The sequence below is a fragment of the Gouania willdenowi genome, chromosome 16 (genome assembly GCF_900634775.1).
Source record: "Gouania willdenowi chromosome 16, fGouWil2.1, whole genome shotgun sequence".
Lineage (NCBI taxonomy): Eukaryota > Metazoa > Chordata > Actinopteri > Blenniiformes > Gobiesocidae > Gouania > Gouania willdenowi.
The window spans coordinates 34142372-34159531 of NC_041059.1; the positions used below are offsets into that span (position 1 = coordinate 34142372).

General features: G+C 37.8%; 1 protein-coding gene across 6 annotated transcripts in view; it reads right to left on the minus strand.

Moving 5' to 3' along the window:
- adgrb1a (adhesion G protein-coupled receptor B1a) overlaps nucleotides 1–12509 on the minus strand; it is a 227193-nt gene extending 214684 nt beyond the window's left edge. For all 6 annotated transcript variants that reach the window (XM_028470093.1, XM_028470091.1, XM_028470094.1 and 3 more), the window contains exon 1: nucleotides 12150–12509. The gene's annotated coding sequence lies outside the window, so the exon portion shown is untranslated. The remainder of the gene's footprint in view (nucleotides 1–12149) is intronic.
- Between the last annotated feature and the right edge of the window lie 4651 nt (nucleotides 12510–17160).

Genomic DNA, 17160 nt, shown 5'->3' on the forward strand with positions numbered 1-17160 from the left:
TTCTTTAAAAAAAACATGTACCGTATTTTTCGGACTATAAGGCGCACCCACCGGATTATAAGGCGCACTATCAATGAATGGGTCTGACTGGGTCTATTTTCATACATAAGGCGCACCGGACTATAAGGCGCACCGGTTTGTTATTATTATTATTATTAAGATGCATTAAGTGAGATAAAATAGTCATATAAGTCAAACTTTATTCAACTCATTAACAATAACTCTCAACATTGTTCAGGTTTAACACATAAAATACAGAACAATACACTCACTTTTTCAGTTCAATATGTTGAAGCACAGTAGTTAATTTCATACATAAGGCGCACCTGATTATAAGGCGCACTGTCGATTTTTGAGAAAATTAAAGGATTTTAAGCGTGCCTTATAGTCCGAAAAATACGGTATTCTAGGCTAATTATGCACTATTTAAAAAAAATAGTGAAAAACTTAACTGCATTCGATATTCGGTCAAGCGTTTAGATTTTATTCGGCTTCAGCCTCAAATTTTCATTTCGGTGCATCCCTAGTCTCTAGTGTTAAAAAGGCCAAAACACCCCCTGATTAAAAGGAAGACTATGGATGATGCATCTCAGATTTCCTTCCTACACCTGAGACACAGCAAAGGACAATTTAACATCACGTTGTGTGTTTAATGATTCATTGTGTTTAGGTACTGCACAGGAAATGGCCTACTCTTCCATTCTCTCTCAGTCAAAAGGATGTGTTGATTATCGAAACCTGGTACTGTTTGATTTTACGTGAGTCATATATAATACATACATAATGCAGATTTGGCAAATGATCTTGTGAATAGAAGGCAAATAGTTTGAATTGTATCATATGGAAATGTTGGAGGGAATAAATAAATAAATAAATAAGAGCATCGCAAACTACAATAAATGAGGTCAGAGATTTGGGACTAAGCAAATAAACTTTGAGAAAACGACTTGTCTTTGACTCTTTCCTGGTCAATCATGAAGCTCAAATGAAAGAGCTCAACCTACAGGGAATGCGCAAAGCTCAATAGTTAGCTGCAAATTTCTCTTAGCAGAGGAAAAACAACACTGCAGATGTAATGAGGTGGAACATAGAGTGGAATAAATCACAAATGAACGGCTGACGTTAGCAGGGCAGTAGGGAGTCAGCACTACTCTGACTGAAGCCCAACTGCCCACCATCGTACACCTGAGTGCAGCTAGCGTCGGTGTGACGCCACGGCTCAGGCTAACATCTGGTGTCACACTGCAGAAGACAGCGAGAACATGGCGTGCATCAGAGGAATACATTCATCATCGCAGAGCTCAAATACAATCAATTCAACATGGATGCACAGAAACAATTTGCCTTCCGAAAACAGGGAATCAGTCATTACGACTTAGAGCAACTACTTCCTGAAATGCTTTACAAGCTAAATTATTCATCAACCTTCAGAAAAGTTGTTATAGAAACTCGCACTGAATCGGAACTCAATCTTAAAGCATTTTTTTACCAAATCTATTTTGAATGTTTTTACCTTTACAAATTCAGAACACAAGGAGAGTTAGTCTGTATAACAATGTAAATGATTGTTTTTCTTACAACACTAACACAGAAAGTACAACATTTTCACCCTTTCACTCAAAACTACAAACAAATTGTGACTGCAGACAAATTGCACAGTGACGATTACTTTCCAGTCACTCAGAAATGACTTTTCTTGAGAAATTTACCTTTAGTTGAAACTGAAAGTTTTGGTAACATTTTAACAGAATAGTTCAAAAAGAGTATTATTTAGATTATATTGTAATACTTAACACTTCAAATGTTTTCATCAGCATTCAGGAGGTGTCAGTACACAGGACACTGACAATCCGTGTATAATTTATTCATTCGTTTTTCATTATGTAACAAAAACATGAAAAACGAAAAAAACACTCATGATTTGATATTTGTTTCCAAAATCAAAAGGAAAAATGCCTTGTTTTTTAAATTCAAACTCATTTGCTTCTGTACAGAAAACAAAAAACGAACACCTTTATCCATTTTCTCCATTACCGATTGGCCAAAGTATGTGACCCGGAAGTGTACTCTCATCCGACGCTAACGGCTATGCTAATGGCAGTTTGGCATGAAAAGATCGCTGCTTCCAACTGTGCGTCCGAAACGTGTCCTTTTCGCTTTAGCTGGTGTTGGGCACAGAACCTCCTCACGGACATTTCAGAGGATTTAGAGACTCCTAGGTGTTGCAGAGTTAAAGATATCACGGAATGTGTATCGCTTCACTTCCGGGTCACGTACTTTGGCAAACCTCGGAAAGAGCAGGTTTTCATCCTCCTGGCTGCTCTACAAGGACTCTTTAAGAAAATAACCAGATGTAACCTGTAGTATTATGTATGATCTTTGATGGAGTTCACTCCAGGTTTTTCCTTTTAATTCCAGCACAGGCACAACGCCCTGATGGGATCAACCTCTTTAAAAATAATCTAATACTGGTTCTCCAAATGTTAGTGGAGGTTAAATCTATTTGGAATCATAATTATGATTAATGTTTCACACAAGCTAAATGATTTTTGCCAAGTTGTGTGGGGATGACAATATTTGTTTGTATCCGTCAATCACAGATAAAAACAACAAACAAGCCCTCAGGCTAGAGCTGTCAATAAAAGTGTTAATAAAAAGTATAAAAACACCGCAAACAGGAAATACCAACACATTTGTCACAATTTAGAAAAAATACACAGTGCTTAATAAATGTATTAGAAGCTTTAACAGTAAATGAATAGCAAATTGGTCATGGCCAATGGTTAAATGTAATTATTATTGTATTGTTATCTATTAATTTTCAAATTTACAAAAAGTAGTAAAGCACATTATTGATTAATATGTGAAATTATATTATTTTCTTGAATTTCTAAACAGAAAAATGTGCTTGTGGTTGAAAGTTGACGGTTACGTTGAGAGCAATTTTTAGTTTTAAACAAGTTTTTGAAGGATTTTTAATACTTTTCCTGTTTTATGACAGATGGTCTAATAAATTAGAGAAGCACTGTAGAAAAAATTTATGCTGATAAATACAGAAAGTTTACATTATTCAATAATGACCAATCTGATCATTAATACAAGAAAGAACAAAGCATTTCTGTTTTTCTGACTCTTTTCACTCTATTTTCCCAACTTGCTTGCTCCTATCTTCATTTTGCATGTTTTAATTGTTGTTTTATGTGTTTTGCAGTCATTAGGGCCTAAACGATGAAGCTTAAATATATCCTGATATCTCTCTGTTAGCTTTACCTAACCAAACAGAGCAGCTGTACTATGAAGCAGGTTATCAACACGTTCAGTTAACTCTGGTGTTCCCAACCTGACTGCATTAGTGGCACGCTCACATAAAAGGGGCTGATTTAGCAGTGTCTGACCAATCACAAATACAGAGAAACAGTGCAGAGCAACTTACTGTATGTCACCATGAGATAATATGAAAAATTTAAATCCATAATTCAGACCAAAAACAACACTGATGTTGGCTAAAAAGCCGAAAAGAAGGAATGCAGACAGAGAATAGAAGATTGTTAATGCGTAAAAACGTGAGATATTATTAATAATTAATCAAACATAGTCATACACACTGACCTTTCACTTAATTACAGCACAGACGTGTTTATATCCGTCTCATTTTGGGTGCCGTCTGTGGCTCTGATGCTGCATTCATTCAGCTTAGCCTACGTAAGGTGGACAATATTTGTAATTTATACAACCTGTATTATCTTACAGGACTGAGGCTCTCTGCGTCGCCAGACTCACCAACAGCATAAATATATAAATGAAGCTTCATGAAAACAAATACCTTTCCATATCTTTCCTATACGATGTCATTGGTAAATAAAAGGATTGCATCAATGCCTTTCTCTCTTGTCAGCTGTCAGATCAGGTCCACGCAGCAATATGTTCAGAGAATGATCCGCCTACTCTTGGGGCAGGTCATTTTCAAAGAGGACTGATTGGTCAAGAGGCGGGGCTTTATACTCTAACTGTAATCCAGAACTTAACCTACTCCTGATCAGGCCCTCATGTGGGCCTCTAATACAAAGCTGGATATCCTCTTATTGCGCATAAGTCTGGGGTTTATTCTGTGTGTGCTGTGCTACGACGCTGGCTAACTTCTTCTAAATCACCATGGTAACTTACGCTGAACGGCTAACCTGGTTGGGATCATGTTAAGCACTAGGATAAAATCAAAGTGTGTATTAAAGCTCCACCTCCTGCCTTTTATGCGAGCGTGTACGCAGCCAGGTTGGAAACACCTGGGTTAAGTGAATATGTTGATATCCTAAAATACCCCCAGCCTGTGAGCCAGATAGCAAAATAATAGGTGACATGTAGGAGGTAGCAGCGCACCTTTGGATGAGAGATCATCCATGCTCCGCAGAGCTAAGAGGGAGAGAGGAAAGGCGTTTATGAGACGTACAGAGCTGACGTTCCCAGCAGCGCACAGCGCAAAGTGTGGAATTCATGGATAATGTGGCGATTGTGAGATAAAACCATAAAAAAATGGGGCAAGCAGTGGCCCTCTGTATGTCGGGGAGGAAGAGGAAGTTACCTGTGTATAGACTGACGGGAGAGAAAGTTGGAGGAACGCCAAAAATACAGTAAGAAATCAATTCAACTCTGACCCTGATAGCAAAATAATAATCATTTTGCCATCAAAAGCCCGGTCTGTTTTTTCTTTTTTTTGTTTTATATAAGGAAACGATGTTCAGATGTTAGAGTTGTCACTAAAGCAAAAAAAAAAAATAGCTTAAAAGCCACTGACAGGGTTTTTTTTTTACAAAAAGGCTTTTTTCTCAGCTTTTTGCTCAGAAACTGAAGATTTGTGTAAAACTTGCTCTATTCAACGGCTGATTACAAAAGAACGAAACAGGCTAGAAACATTTTTTTTTTGATGAAAGTAGAGGCTTCAATCTTTTAGAATCTGGTGTCAGATTTCAGATAGTCATCGTAGAAAATATTCTGTGGGTCTTTAAAATCAGTCAAAATGCTCAAAAACGGCTGGCACTGAGGGGGTAGAAAAGCTGAAAATGGCTAGCACTGAATGAGTTTTAATAGCTAATGGGGAGATATCCAGGATATATTTATCCAGCTTTGTAGTACAGGCCCTGTCATTTTTTGTTGTGCTATATTTTAGTTGTTTTGTGTTTTTGTTAAGCATTTTGAACAATTTTCTCTCAATTTGTATGTTTTTATTATTGTTTTGTGTGAACAGGGGGAATGAGCTGAGGAGGCCTACACTTACTAAGGTTCCTACAAAAACTGCATGCAAGTGTTCACACGCATGTGTTTGTTGAATTGCAACGCCCCCTATGGGAGGGCTATTGTTACAAATGTTACGCTACTTGTGAAGATAGCGTCCTATATATTTTAGTCTGAGCACTCTGGAAGAGTGTGTGGTTCAGATGGGAAAGTGTTAATATCCAGATTAGTTCCAGTGAGAGCTGAACGGAGATGGAAATCACGCCTCTGCTCTTGATGATTATCTTACCACTTCAGATCAAAGATCTCCTTTAGTCTCAGTACTGAGTAGGAAAAAAAGATCACTGCTACACACCTGTGTAATCTGCTAAATGTGTCTGCATTCAACTGACTGTGTGTGCGTGTGTGTGTGTGTTGTGTGGAGAAATACTGATTCATGATGATAAATAAACCTTGTATTTTTGTTCTTTGGCATAAAAATAAATATTTGACATTTTTAAATATTCAAATAATTCCACATTTGTAAAGAAATCCCAGGTCGAAAATGAAAACAACCATTATTCAACCCTGTCTTGAGCAAACAGTTACTCAATGAAAAAATGAAGTTACTAACTTTAACACAGGTAAGGTTTATCACCTTATAAGTTATTACCGGCAAATCTGAACATGTTTACAGCCATACACGTGTCTGTAAGCGGTAAGACTGACAAGCATCAAATACACATTAAATTCAGTATTCAACATGTCTAAATGGACACATTTGAATTTTTTTTAGAAAATATTTCACATTAAGAAGTGAATTGAGAAGAATGGATTTTTTTTAAAGTGTTTAGGACTGAATCAACTGTTTTCCTTTAAATATTGTTCTTACTATGAAACAAACCAGAGACCAAAGACTTAAGCTATTTTCTTTAGAAAATATATGGAATAAGCCAGAATAAATGAAAGTTACAATTTAAACAGAGAAAGTGTATAATAGCAGCTGACTGTATGTTTAGAGTCTGAACGCTTTGCTTTCATTCATTGCTTTTTTGGGTATTCTTTTTCTCCAGTTGTTCCCAACAACCAGGCTGAGGTGTGAAGGTGTTTCCTCTCTTTTTTTTCTTCACGATAGGATAAAAATAAGCAAAAGGTGACTCCTTCATCACGAGTGTTCATCTCTGATCTAAAAACCAACACATTGGCTCCATAAGCCCCATGACACAGCTGTCAGAGATTTTAGAAACATTTTTTTCAAAATGAAAATCTGTTAATGAAAAGAAGTTAAATTGAATGTAAAAGTGCTTTTAATGATACCATCTAATACAGTAAAATAGTCTGGCCCCTAGTGGTGAAATAACTGATGCGTCCATTTATTTTTGTCTAATCATTATGGTCTGGAATGATGTCATCAGGATCATTAAAAATGAGGTTGATATAAACTAAGTTGATCAAAACTAAATCAATAAACCTGCTCAGATTCAGTAAAACATTGATCCCTGAGGAGAAAGTGGGTGACATTAATGTTTCTCTCATACATCGTTATATGACATTTGATTATGAATAATTAAAAATAATCCATGACAGTAAAAATTGCATCTACTTTTAATTGTTGCTTACACATGATTTTAAGTTACATTTTTTATTTTGACATACTGTACATTTGTTTAATTATGGTTTTCTTTTTTAATTATTATTAGTTTCCTCACAGGAGTTTCTGGAAAAAAAATGATAAATATTAAAAAAAAGGAAATAGATTTTTTTTAAAAATGCATGTTTAAAACACAATTTGGAAAAAAATAAAATGTAATTTGGAAAATAATAAAATTGATTTTAGAGAGCCCTAAGGAAAAAAACTAATGTTACAATCACTGATGAAATAATCCAACATCATGTGAAGCTTTTATAAATGACCATAAATTAAATATCTTACTGTACATTTAATGTCATATTTTGTGCAAGAATCTACATTTCTGCCCGTTTATGAAGACAGATTGTGTGTAAATATGATGTATTTTAGCAAAACAGGCATGAGATAATATATTAAGCATCACATTGTAATTTCTGCTTTATTATGTTTCAAAAAGTAAAACAAATGAATTAAAAATAATAAGAATATTGCCATTTTCCATTGGAGAAGTGAATTCCATATTTTCCGTCTGGTTTCCTCCATCTTGGTAAATCGGAGGGTGAACACATCCCTTCCTGTCACTGAGTTGACAAAGGTTTTTCTTGTCTTTGAGGACGCACTGGTATCATTGGACCTGCTCACCCCGTGCTTTAAGGGCACACGTCCCCTGAGCCCTGCTGCTAATGCTAACTAGCACTGAGGTGATGATTTGCATGAATGCCTTTTGAAGGGCCTGCGTCTTCAGCTCATGTGTGGATCTTCTTTAAAGCATGATGAGTGTGACACAAAGGGAAATGTGTGGGGCTCAGCTGATAAACACAGTCTGTCTCCATCACACAGTGCGGGGTACACACTCCCTCTCTGACTGTCTCCTTATCTCCCATCTGTTCATCTCCTATCTCTCAATGACTCCTGTTGTTTCCCCTCTCACTGAATCCTCTTCATAAGGCTCTGTGATAGCACACAGCCTTGAACACAGAAGCCTTGTTTAAAGTGTGTGTGTGTGTGTGTGGGGGGGGGGGGGGGGGGGGTTCTGAAGCACAGGGGAGAATGTGAGGCGAAGACACAAAACAGGACATGTAGGTTAAAAAAACATGCATGAGTGCCTCTGAAAAGGCCTGTGCTGTGTTTGCTGCATGTCTATTCTCCAGGACTCTGAGCCTGCTGTGCCTGTCAGGGCAGGACCAGGGCTATTTCTGCCCTCTCACACTTACAAATATACAGGCAGTAACAGGGTGAAGCAAAAGTCAAACTATTAAATGAGTCCTGATTTTCCTCATTCCTGACCAAAAACGACAACCTCCAGATTATTTTATGTCCTCTCAGATGATCCTGTGATCTGAGGTGAGTGAGTTCAGAATGAATTTGTCCTGATGATCTGCTCTGAAACATACGACGGCGTATTAGAGCCACATTAAAATGACTATAATCTGGCCGCTACGAGATTGAAGTAAAATTTCAAGAATAAAGTTGTAATTTTATGAGAATAAAGTTGCATTTTATTAACATCATAATTTTAGGAAATTAAAGTCATAATATTCCAAGATTAAAGTTGTGATATTGTGAACATAGTCGTAATTTTATGAGAATAAAACTGAAATACAAACAGGATCTTGTCTGCATTTAGTGAGATTAAACTTCTCTTTAGGTTTCACACATGGTGAAATACTGAGCTTTATCACCCATCATCATCATCACACTGGTATCAGTTTAAAGACTTCAAAGACACTTTGCACACGTTAGCATTTGTTCCGACGTCAGAACCAGACTGATATGGAGCAAATAGTCTCTTCGGGGGAGGAGAAACTGGCTGGAACTGGTCGACTTCGGGGCGATTGGTGCTGGTCGCATTCACTTCAACGGGAAATTCTGAGCACTATACCAGTATAAGTTTCTTTAAGATACTGCTTTATTCTCATAAAATTACAACTTTATTTTTTAAATATTACAACTTTATTCTTGTAGCGCTCAGATTTTTTTTAATTTTAATGTGGCGATAAAACGCCATCATAAAAATGGGTCGGGGACGACAACCGTAATTATCAAACGTTCAATATTTACAACTAAAACTCCTTGTGTGTGTGAAAATGACTCTGATCTATGACGTAGAACACGTTAAAGGAAACTCCGAACTCTCCATTTTTCATTCAAATTGTTATTGATCAATATCTCAAACACGGCTGACTGCTATGTCAGCCAGGTGGCGTTCAAGGTCACTTTTTCAAGTAGGAGGTTGGAAAATTCAGAGTTGCTTGAAACGCAGCATTAGATCACGTTGTTAGACCTCGTTTGATCACAAGAGATTTCTGTCTTGGAGGATAGATATGGTTGAATGGAATAGTGTGTGTGTGTGTGTGTGTGTGTGTGTGCGTGTCAGAGTTGGGGTCAGTTACATTTTTTAATTACAATTATGGTGATCGTCCTTTTTTCCAAATACAATTAAAATTACAATTATCATTTTCCCCTGAAAGTCAATTACAGTTTTGTTCTCAATTACTAAAGTTCAAATACAATTAATCACAACAACCAAACCTGAAATAAATAAGCCCATAACTTTCCTCTTGTGGTAGCATCTCTTATAACAGGTCAGTTTGATCCATGTCTTAAATCAGTTGTAAAATACATAAAGAAAATATTATCTATCATCCAATTTGTTTTTCATCTCCTGGTTACCTTGTTAGGCCTCCTAATTACTGAAATATTTTTGGTTTGGGTGTCTGAGACTTTTTTCTGTCAAAAATGGTAAAATGACCTTCAAGAGAAGTGACAGGTAGTGGGAAAACTTGACCTGAAACATATTTAATTAAATTTTAATTTTAGTTTTTATATAATTTCCATGCCAATTACAATTACGAAGTCAATTACAATAGCAATAAATTATTTCAATTACAAATGCAATTATAATTACATCATAATTGTAATTAATTACCAATTACAATTATAATTGACCCCAACCCTGGTGTGTACGCCGCTTCATTCATTGAAATTCCGCCAGGTGAGGAATGGAGCTTTGAACTGCAGAGTCATGGCGTCCCTTTGATTGGGAGGAGGCGATATAAGTGATTCAGTGCACGACTCAGCGGAGCCAGGAGTCCAGGCTCGGTCACAGAATGGTGTGACTGGTGGAGCACAGAAGTGGACAAGGTCCGTTTGCTGATGAGCGACTCACAGAAGATGCAGCATATTGTGCGCATTTTTTAATTAAATAGCAAAACAGAAAGTGGTGATATGAGATCAGGCTCCGCCCATCTGTGGTACAGGTGATTGTGATGATATTGGTCCAAACTAGTGCTCACTGAGGACATGTTTCCAGTTCATTCCACAGCTAACACGACACCTTCCCTCTGAGTCACATGTGGAGGCTAATTTCAGAAATAGAGAGATGTTCAGTACGTGCCTTACCACGATTAACAGCTTCATATCCCTCCACCACCCTGAGTAGAATTAATCTATTTAACGTTTCCCCCATTTTTAACTGATTCACTGCAATAATTTAACTACAATAAATTAAAAAAAACACTTTTCAAAGACATTCCGATCACGTAGAGACACAATTAGGCTTTTTTAGGACTCACAAGGCATCAAACAATGAGAAAAACTTTAATTTGGTAAAAATCAATAAAACAATAAAACAGTTCACCAGAATTTACAAAAATAAAAGCAGAACTTTAACAACAAAGAATTAAAGTTACTAGGTTTGTTTCTCTCGACTGCTTATTAGAATTTTATTGTTGATTTCGAACTCGGTTTAATGTTTTCTTAACGTTGCATTTTGAATCGTGTATTGCATACTGAAATACATCAGCCTTGCTTTTACTTTTCCATTTGGCAAAGCGATGATCACCGTTTTTCATCAGCTACATTTAAAAAGCAGAATCAATGCGACACCTCTGCGTCAGACAAGAACCCATGTCTAATATTTACTCAGTATAAACACAGAGAGTCAATGAAGTGGTGAATGTTTGGCAGTTGCTTCAGTGTTTGATCGTGAACCATAGTGACCTCTGACCACTGCAGTGTGTGTATCAACCTGCACAACTGCTGCAATCCATAGTGCAATGGGATGACAACATAAATACACAAAATGAAAGAAAAACAGAAAATGACTCTTTAAATGCACAAAACACCAACAAAAATATACCAAATGAGAAAAGAAAAACAGTAAATTACTCCTTAAACGCACAAAACAACCAAAACACACAAAATGACTCTTAAAAAGCTGCTTAACGATAACAAAAAGACAACATGAGAAAAAAAACAGACATATACTCCTAAAACACACACACAAAAAAAAAAAAAAAATTCAACAAATTGACTCTATTCAGGTGAATAGTGACTAATGTTAAGTTTAAAATGATGCAATTATAACTGAGCCTCAGAGGAAACTGGATTTTCAGATGGAATGGCGTGGTTTAGAGCGCCCTCACTGAACACATCTGACCACTTTAAAACAGACAAAATGTCACAGTCTGTGCTCGATTATATTGGGGAAACGTGTCATCTTTAAAGGCGAAATCAAATAGAAAATGAGCTTTTACGTGTTTCGTTTCCTTGTCTGATTCCATAGACTCAGAACAAGGACATTGGAGGGAGGTTCCCTGGTACAGAATGACAAACTTTTGTCTCCAATATTTCATTTTAAATACTTTAAGGATGAACCTAACAGTTCCCACAAGCAACAAGCATCTATCTCACCTCAGAGTGCTGTAAGGACTCAGCTGTGTCACCAGGAAGGACATCAGCCTGACTCTAAAACCATGGAACACCATGGAACAGGGACCATCCTCTGCAGTGTTTAGTCTGGAGCCTTTTTCTTTTCTGCGTTCATGCCATCACAGCATGTACACTATTAAAATCACACTGAAAGTTGCCATTAAATGAACTATAGAGGATATTTTAACGATTTCTAAAATAAACAGTAAAGAAGCACACTGCCGTTTTCTATCAGTTTATGTTGATGTTGGACTTGTACCACTCCCTCACATTGTCTCCTCACCGTGATTAACTCAAAGGCTTTTAAGCAGCTGCGTTCTGTTTTCTATCTCCTGTTAGGACGTGAAGGTAAATCATGGAATAAAACATGTGAATATTTAGGGAAATGTTTGGCAGAGTTTAGCAAAAAGGAAAATTCTCAGAGTTGAGCTCGAAAACACGCGGAGTGTCCGAGTGGCGTCTCCCCGCAGAGGCGCGTCTGAGAGCGGACAGAGGAGACAGCGCGTCCCCGGAGACCATCACACTCGGACCACCACGGTCACAACAGCACCACCGTTGAAGGCACGGGGTGGAGGGACAGGGACGGTCACGGGTATCCTACCTTGATTGGTCGCGGTCCCCGCAGACATCCAGACCAGAGCGCACACGCACAGGTGCTCGTGCTCAGCAAAGTCCACGGACACACCAGCATGAATCAAAGTCTGCTCTCCTCCGCGCGTGGTGACGGTGCACACCTGCTTCTGATCAGCTCCCCAGTGAGCGCGTCCTCTCACCTCAGCCGTGCGTCCGCGCGCGCGTGTGCACGTTAGTTCCAGGAATCCGCTGTTATTGTGTAAAAAGTTGCTTTGGTTGAGAGGAAACCCTCCTGACGGCGTCCGTTAAGTTTTTTACTGGGAGTGAGGGAATCACAGACGGCGCGTCCTGGGGACGAATGACGCGTCTCGCGCTCTGGAGCGTCTGTGCGACCGTGCGCAGCAGCAACAGTCCAGGGCGCATGCTGTGTCAAAATCCGGGCATGCCTTTCAAAATAAAGCCCCCTAATCCCTCAGGAATACATTCTGAACGTTATCCTATTGACAAAGACAAGAAAAACAAGTGTGCGCGCGCACGCTTCTTAGTTAATTAGTGAGAAATGTAATTAAAATAACACAATTGACCTTTTTCTTGATGAACTAATTGCCAATAATGGAGTCTGACATTTTGTAAATTAATGTCGGAAAAACGATCAACTATCATCCCGAACAGCAGACTTTATTGATAAATGATTAATGCTGAATGCTGCACTTTAAAAAGGATCCGGACCGTGACAGTAAAACTGATGGGAACTGATGTCTAACCATTAAAATAATTACATGTGTTTATCACATCTTACATTCTGACATAAATAAGCATCTGAATGGACAGCTATACAACTTAAAATAGAGCTGTTCTGGTGACACTGAACCCATAACAACTGTTAAACTGAGAATAATGCACCTGTCCTGAAGAGATTACACTACTAATAGTTTAAAGCTATCATGATAAATACAAAGATTCTGAGTGGAAAGATAAAAAAAGAAACAACACAATGTGAAAACTGCAAAGGGATTTTGCATGTGGCAGGAACACCTTTCCCTAGGGAATGCTCTTATGTTGAAGGAAAAATGGCACATTTTCCTGAAACATTGCCTCTCTCTAACTTGTGAGTCAGGTCTGTGCAACTGACCGAAAATCCTCCCATCAGCCCCCTCTTCTGGAGTCAAAGGGAGTCAATTAGATTTATTTTAGGGCTTAGTCATTAAGGAGGATATGCTCAATCATTTTTTGGAATATTGATGTGAACATGGAGGTATTTAAGGCTATGTGTTTATGTTTAATTTGTATAAATATATTGGTAATAACTCCTAATGACATTTTATGTTTTTATTTATTATTTCACTAGTTAATATGCCTTAAGATCAAATCTGCTGAAGCCAAACATTCGAAGAGATACAAATCTATATAACTTTTTTTAGCTACAAAAAAACATGCAAAGGGCAAGACTTCTATTGTGAGCTTACTGTGCCTTTCAGCAGGGAGAACAATGACAAACAGCCACTTCACCGTCTCTGTCACAAACTGCACCCAAAAGATGATCTGTTGGATTAAGACTGTGTAAAAACTATGTATGATGATTGTTATCAATCAATAATGGCTAGTAATTAAGATTGTAATGTAATCATACGATATCCATCAATTTAACATCAATGCTTACTGTTCACCCCCCGTCTCCTTGAATAACACATGCAGGGTGAACAACTGAGGTTTTATAAAACTCTATAAAAGGTGAGTTCATAAAACTGTGATAGAGCACAAAATATACAGACTTTCCTGGAGTCCCAGATGTGATGACCAAGATCTCAGGTCTCTCAAAATATGATGATAGGTTGTCAGTTCAAGTCTCATTCAGTGTTTCTTTTAATTCTATTTCTGTTGTCCTGATTTAGTGCAGTGTGAATTTTTGTCATCGTTTTCATCAACTACATTTTTTTAAAGGGACAATAAGCGATTCTCAACTGGTGGGTCAAGGACAGCTGGTCAAAAATAAATAAATACTTAATGTCTCTCATGTTGGACTTGTCTTTTATTTTCAAAGAAACTTTTCTGTTGACAGGCAGAAAGGCTGTGAAATGCATGTTGCACAGGAAAATATATGATTTATGCTTATTATTATTATTATTATTAATAATAATAATAACAATAATAATAATAATAATAATAATAATAATAATAATAATAATTAAAGCCGCGAGCGGCGTCATAGGTTCCGATGTAGCGGCCGGGGGCGGTAACCCACGGTCACGTATACCACTGTTTTGGGAATTGGCCTGAGCAAATTTGGTGTAAATTGTTGTAAAAACAACTGAGATATTGCATTTACCAAGAAATGGCGAAAGATTTTCCTGTCATGATAGGCCCCTCCCACTTTTCACAGCCTGCTCTATTTGCCATAGCAATGTGCTTCCATCTAATAAGATTCATCCTACAGTGTTTTGAAGTCAACACGACATATCGTCTGTCCGCTACAGCTGCTCGTGTAGGACGACCACAGAAGCGGCGCCCTCTGAGAACGCAAGGCATTATGGGTAAATTGGTTATGGAGTTTTGTTTATGGCTGGACAGTCGTCGTGTGTATCAAATATGAAGCAGTTTGAATTTAGCATTCTAGAGTTATAAGCTTTTTCCTATTACAGCGTGCTGATGGCGAAGGATTCTCCTGAGTCATGATAGGCCCCTCCCACTTTTCACAGCCTGGTATATTTTCCATCGCAATGTGCTTCCATCTAATAAGATTCATCCTACAGTGTTTTCAAGTCAACATGACATATCGTCTGTCCGCTACAGCTGCTCGTGTAGGACGACCACAGAAGCGGCGCCCTCTGAGAACGCAAGGCATTGTGGGTAAATTGGTCATTGTGTGTTGTTTAGCTCTGGACAGTGATCGTGTGTATCAAATATGACGCAGTTTGAACTTTGCACTCTAGAGTTATAAACGTTTTCGTATAACGGCGTAGTTATGGCGAGGGATTTTTGTGTGTCATTATAGGCCCCTCCCACTGGCCATGATGGGTAATTTGGTCATCGAGCGTTGTTTATGGATGGACAATCATCGTGTGTATCAAATATGAAGCAGTTTGAACTTTGCATTGAAGCGTTATAAGCATTTTCCTATTATAGCATGCTGATGGCGAAGGATTCTCCCGTGTCATTATAGGCCCCTCCCACTGGTCACAGCCTGTTTTTTCTTCCATAGCAATTTGCTACCCTCTGTGTAGGTTCATCCTACAGTGTTTTGAAGTCAACACGACATATCGTCTGTCCGCTACAGCTGCTCTTGTTGGACGACCACAGAAGCGGCGCCCTCTGAGAACGCAAGGCATTATGGGTAAATTGGTTCTCGAGTTTTGTTTATGGCTGTACGGTCATCATGTGTATCAAATATGAAGCAGTTTGAACTTTGCATTCTAGAGTTATAAGCTTTTTCCTAGAACGGCGTCCTGTAAATGCTAACCGTCTACATGACCTTAAATGACACCGGTCGAAAACACAAGGCATGATGGGAAATGTTTCAAAGCAGTCATGACCAAGCTTGGGCACATGTCCTTTGTGTGAAATTTGAAGCTGATGGAAGTTTGTGTGTCAGAGTTATGGAGATTTGGAATTTTTTGCGTGCTAACGAAAATTAGCATTGCATTTTTGTGGCGGCGCCACGACCAAACCGTGACAGATACGAAAATTCTTTCGATAACTTTTCATCTTCAATGGGTCCTATGTGGTGTTGCCAAGTTTTAAGCGAATCGGATGAATCCCCTCAGACTAGATAGTGCAGATGCGTTTCGAGGGCGAAACGCCATTTTTGACCTTTGACCCAAGATGGCTGACTTCCTGTTTGGTTTTGGGCGGGGTCACAATGTAACTTTTTGCTCATTCTGGGGCGAAGACTACATGTGGCGATTTTCGTGCAAATCGGTCAGACCTGGCGGTCGTGTGGTTCCATCGTTTGTTTTGGCGGCGAAAACGCACGCATAGCGTGCGTTTTCTGTCCGTTTTTTTTCACGCCACCAAATTATCAAATTTTTCGCCAGGCCTGAGGTGCGTGCAAATTTCGGTGAGTTTTCGGGCATTTTTAGGGGGTCGAATTAGCGATCAAAGGCGGGCGGGGTATAATAATAATAGGAAATAAAAGCGAAAACAATAGGTTCCTCTGTCCCATTCTGGGACATCGGAACCTAACAATAATAATAATAATAATAAATGTGTGTGTTCATCAGCTATTTTTGAAAAACTAAATTTGGTTTTGTTGAATGCTAAGAAGAAAAAAAAAAAGTGGGTCATGATTTAATGGGTCCCAGGGTGAGACTAGTAGATAACCCCTGAATTAGAGTATAACTAACAGAAGGAGAAAAAAGTATGAATAAAAACTGTATTGCAACATATTGATATTTTCGTAAACTAAATTATAATGTTCACACGGGATGAAATACAAATTCCAGAACTCGTCTTTTTTGAAAGGTATCCAATCAAAACGACTTTTGTTGCATAGAAGGTGGGACATCCCATATCAGGTTAATAAATGGTAATTTAATATTTAAAAACTTTATAAACTCTATAAAATATTTTTATAATTTAGTCAACTAATTCTGTAAACAATTTGAATAAAATCTTAATCTCATGGTTTTGTCATTATAGCTTTATTATTTTTGTGATGAGTGCTATGAGATGACTTATTGTTGAAATTATGGCTATATAAATAAAATTGACAGAAATATACACCAAACAACAACAAAAATATGAAAATGACTCAAAATACACAAAACTAAATATTTATACAAAAAAATACACTAAAATGACAACAGAAATGCACAAAACGACACCAAAAAGAAATGAATACACAAAATGACTCCAGAATCACACTACAATGGCAACAAAAAACAATTTTACAAAAAAATGCACAAAAAGACAGAAAAATAAACTAAATGACAAAAAATATAAAAATGAGTAAAAAAAACACATTTATCATGTGCATGTCTCATAGAATTAAACAAGGTAAATTGCACACTATTGTACTTTGCACCTGCAAACATAATGCTTTA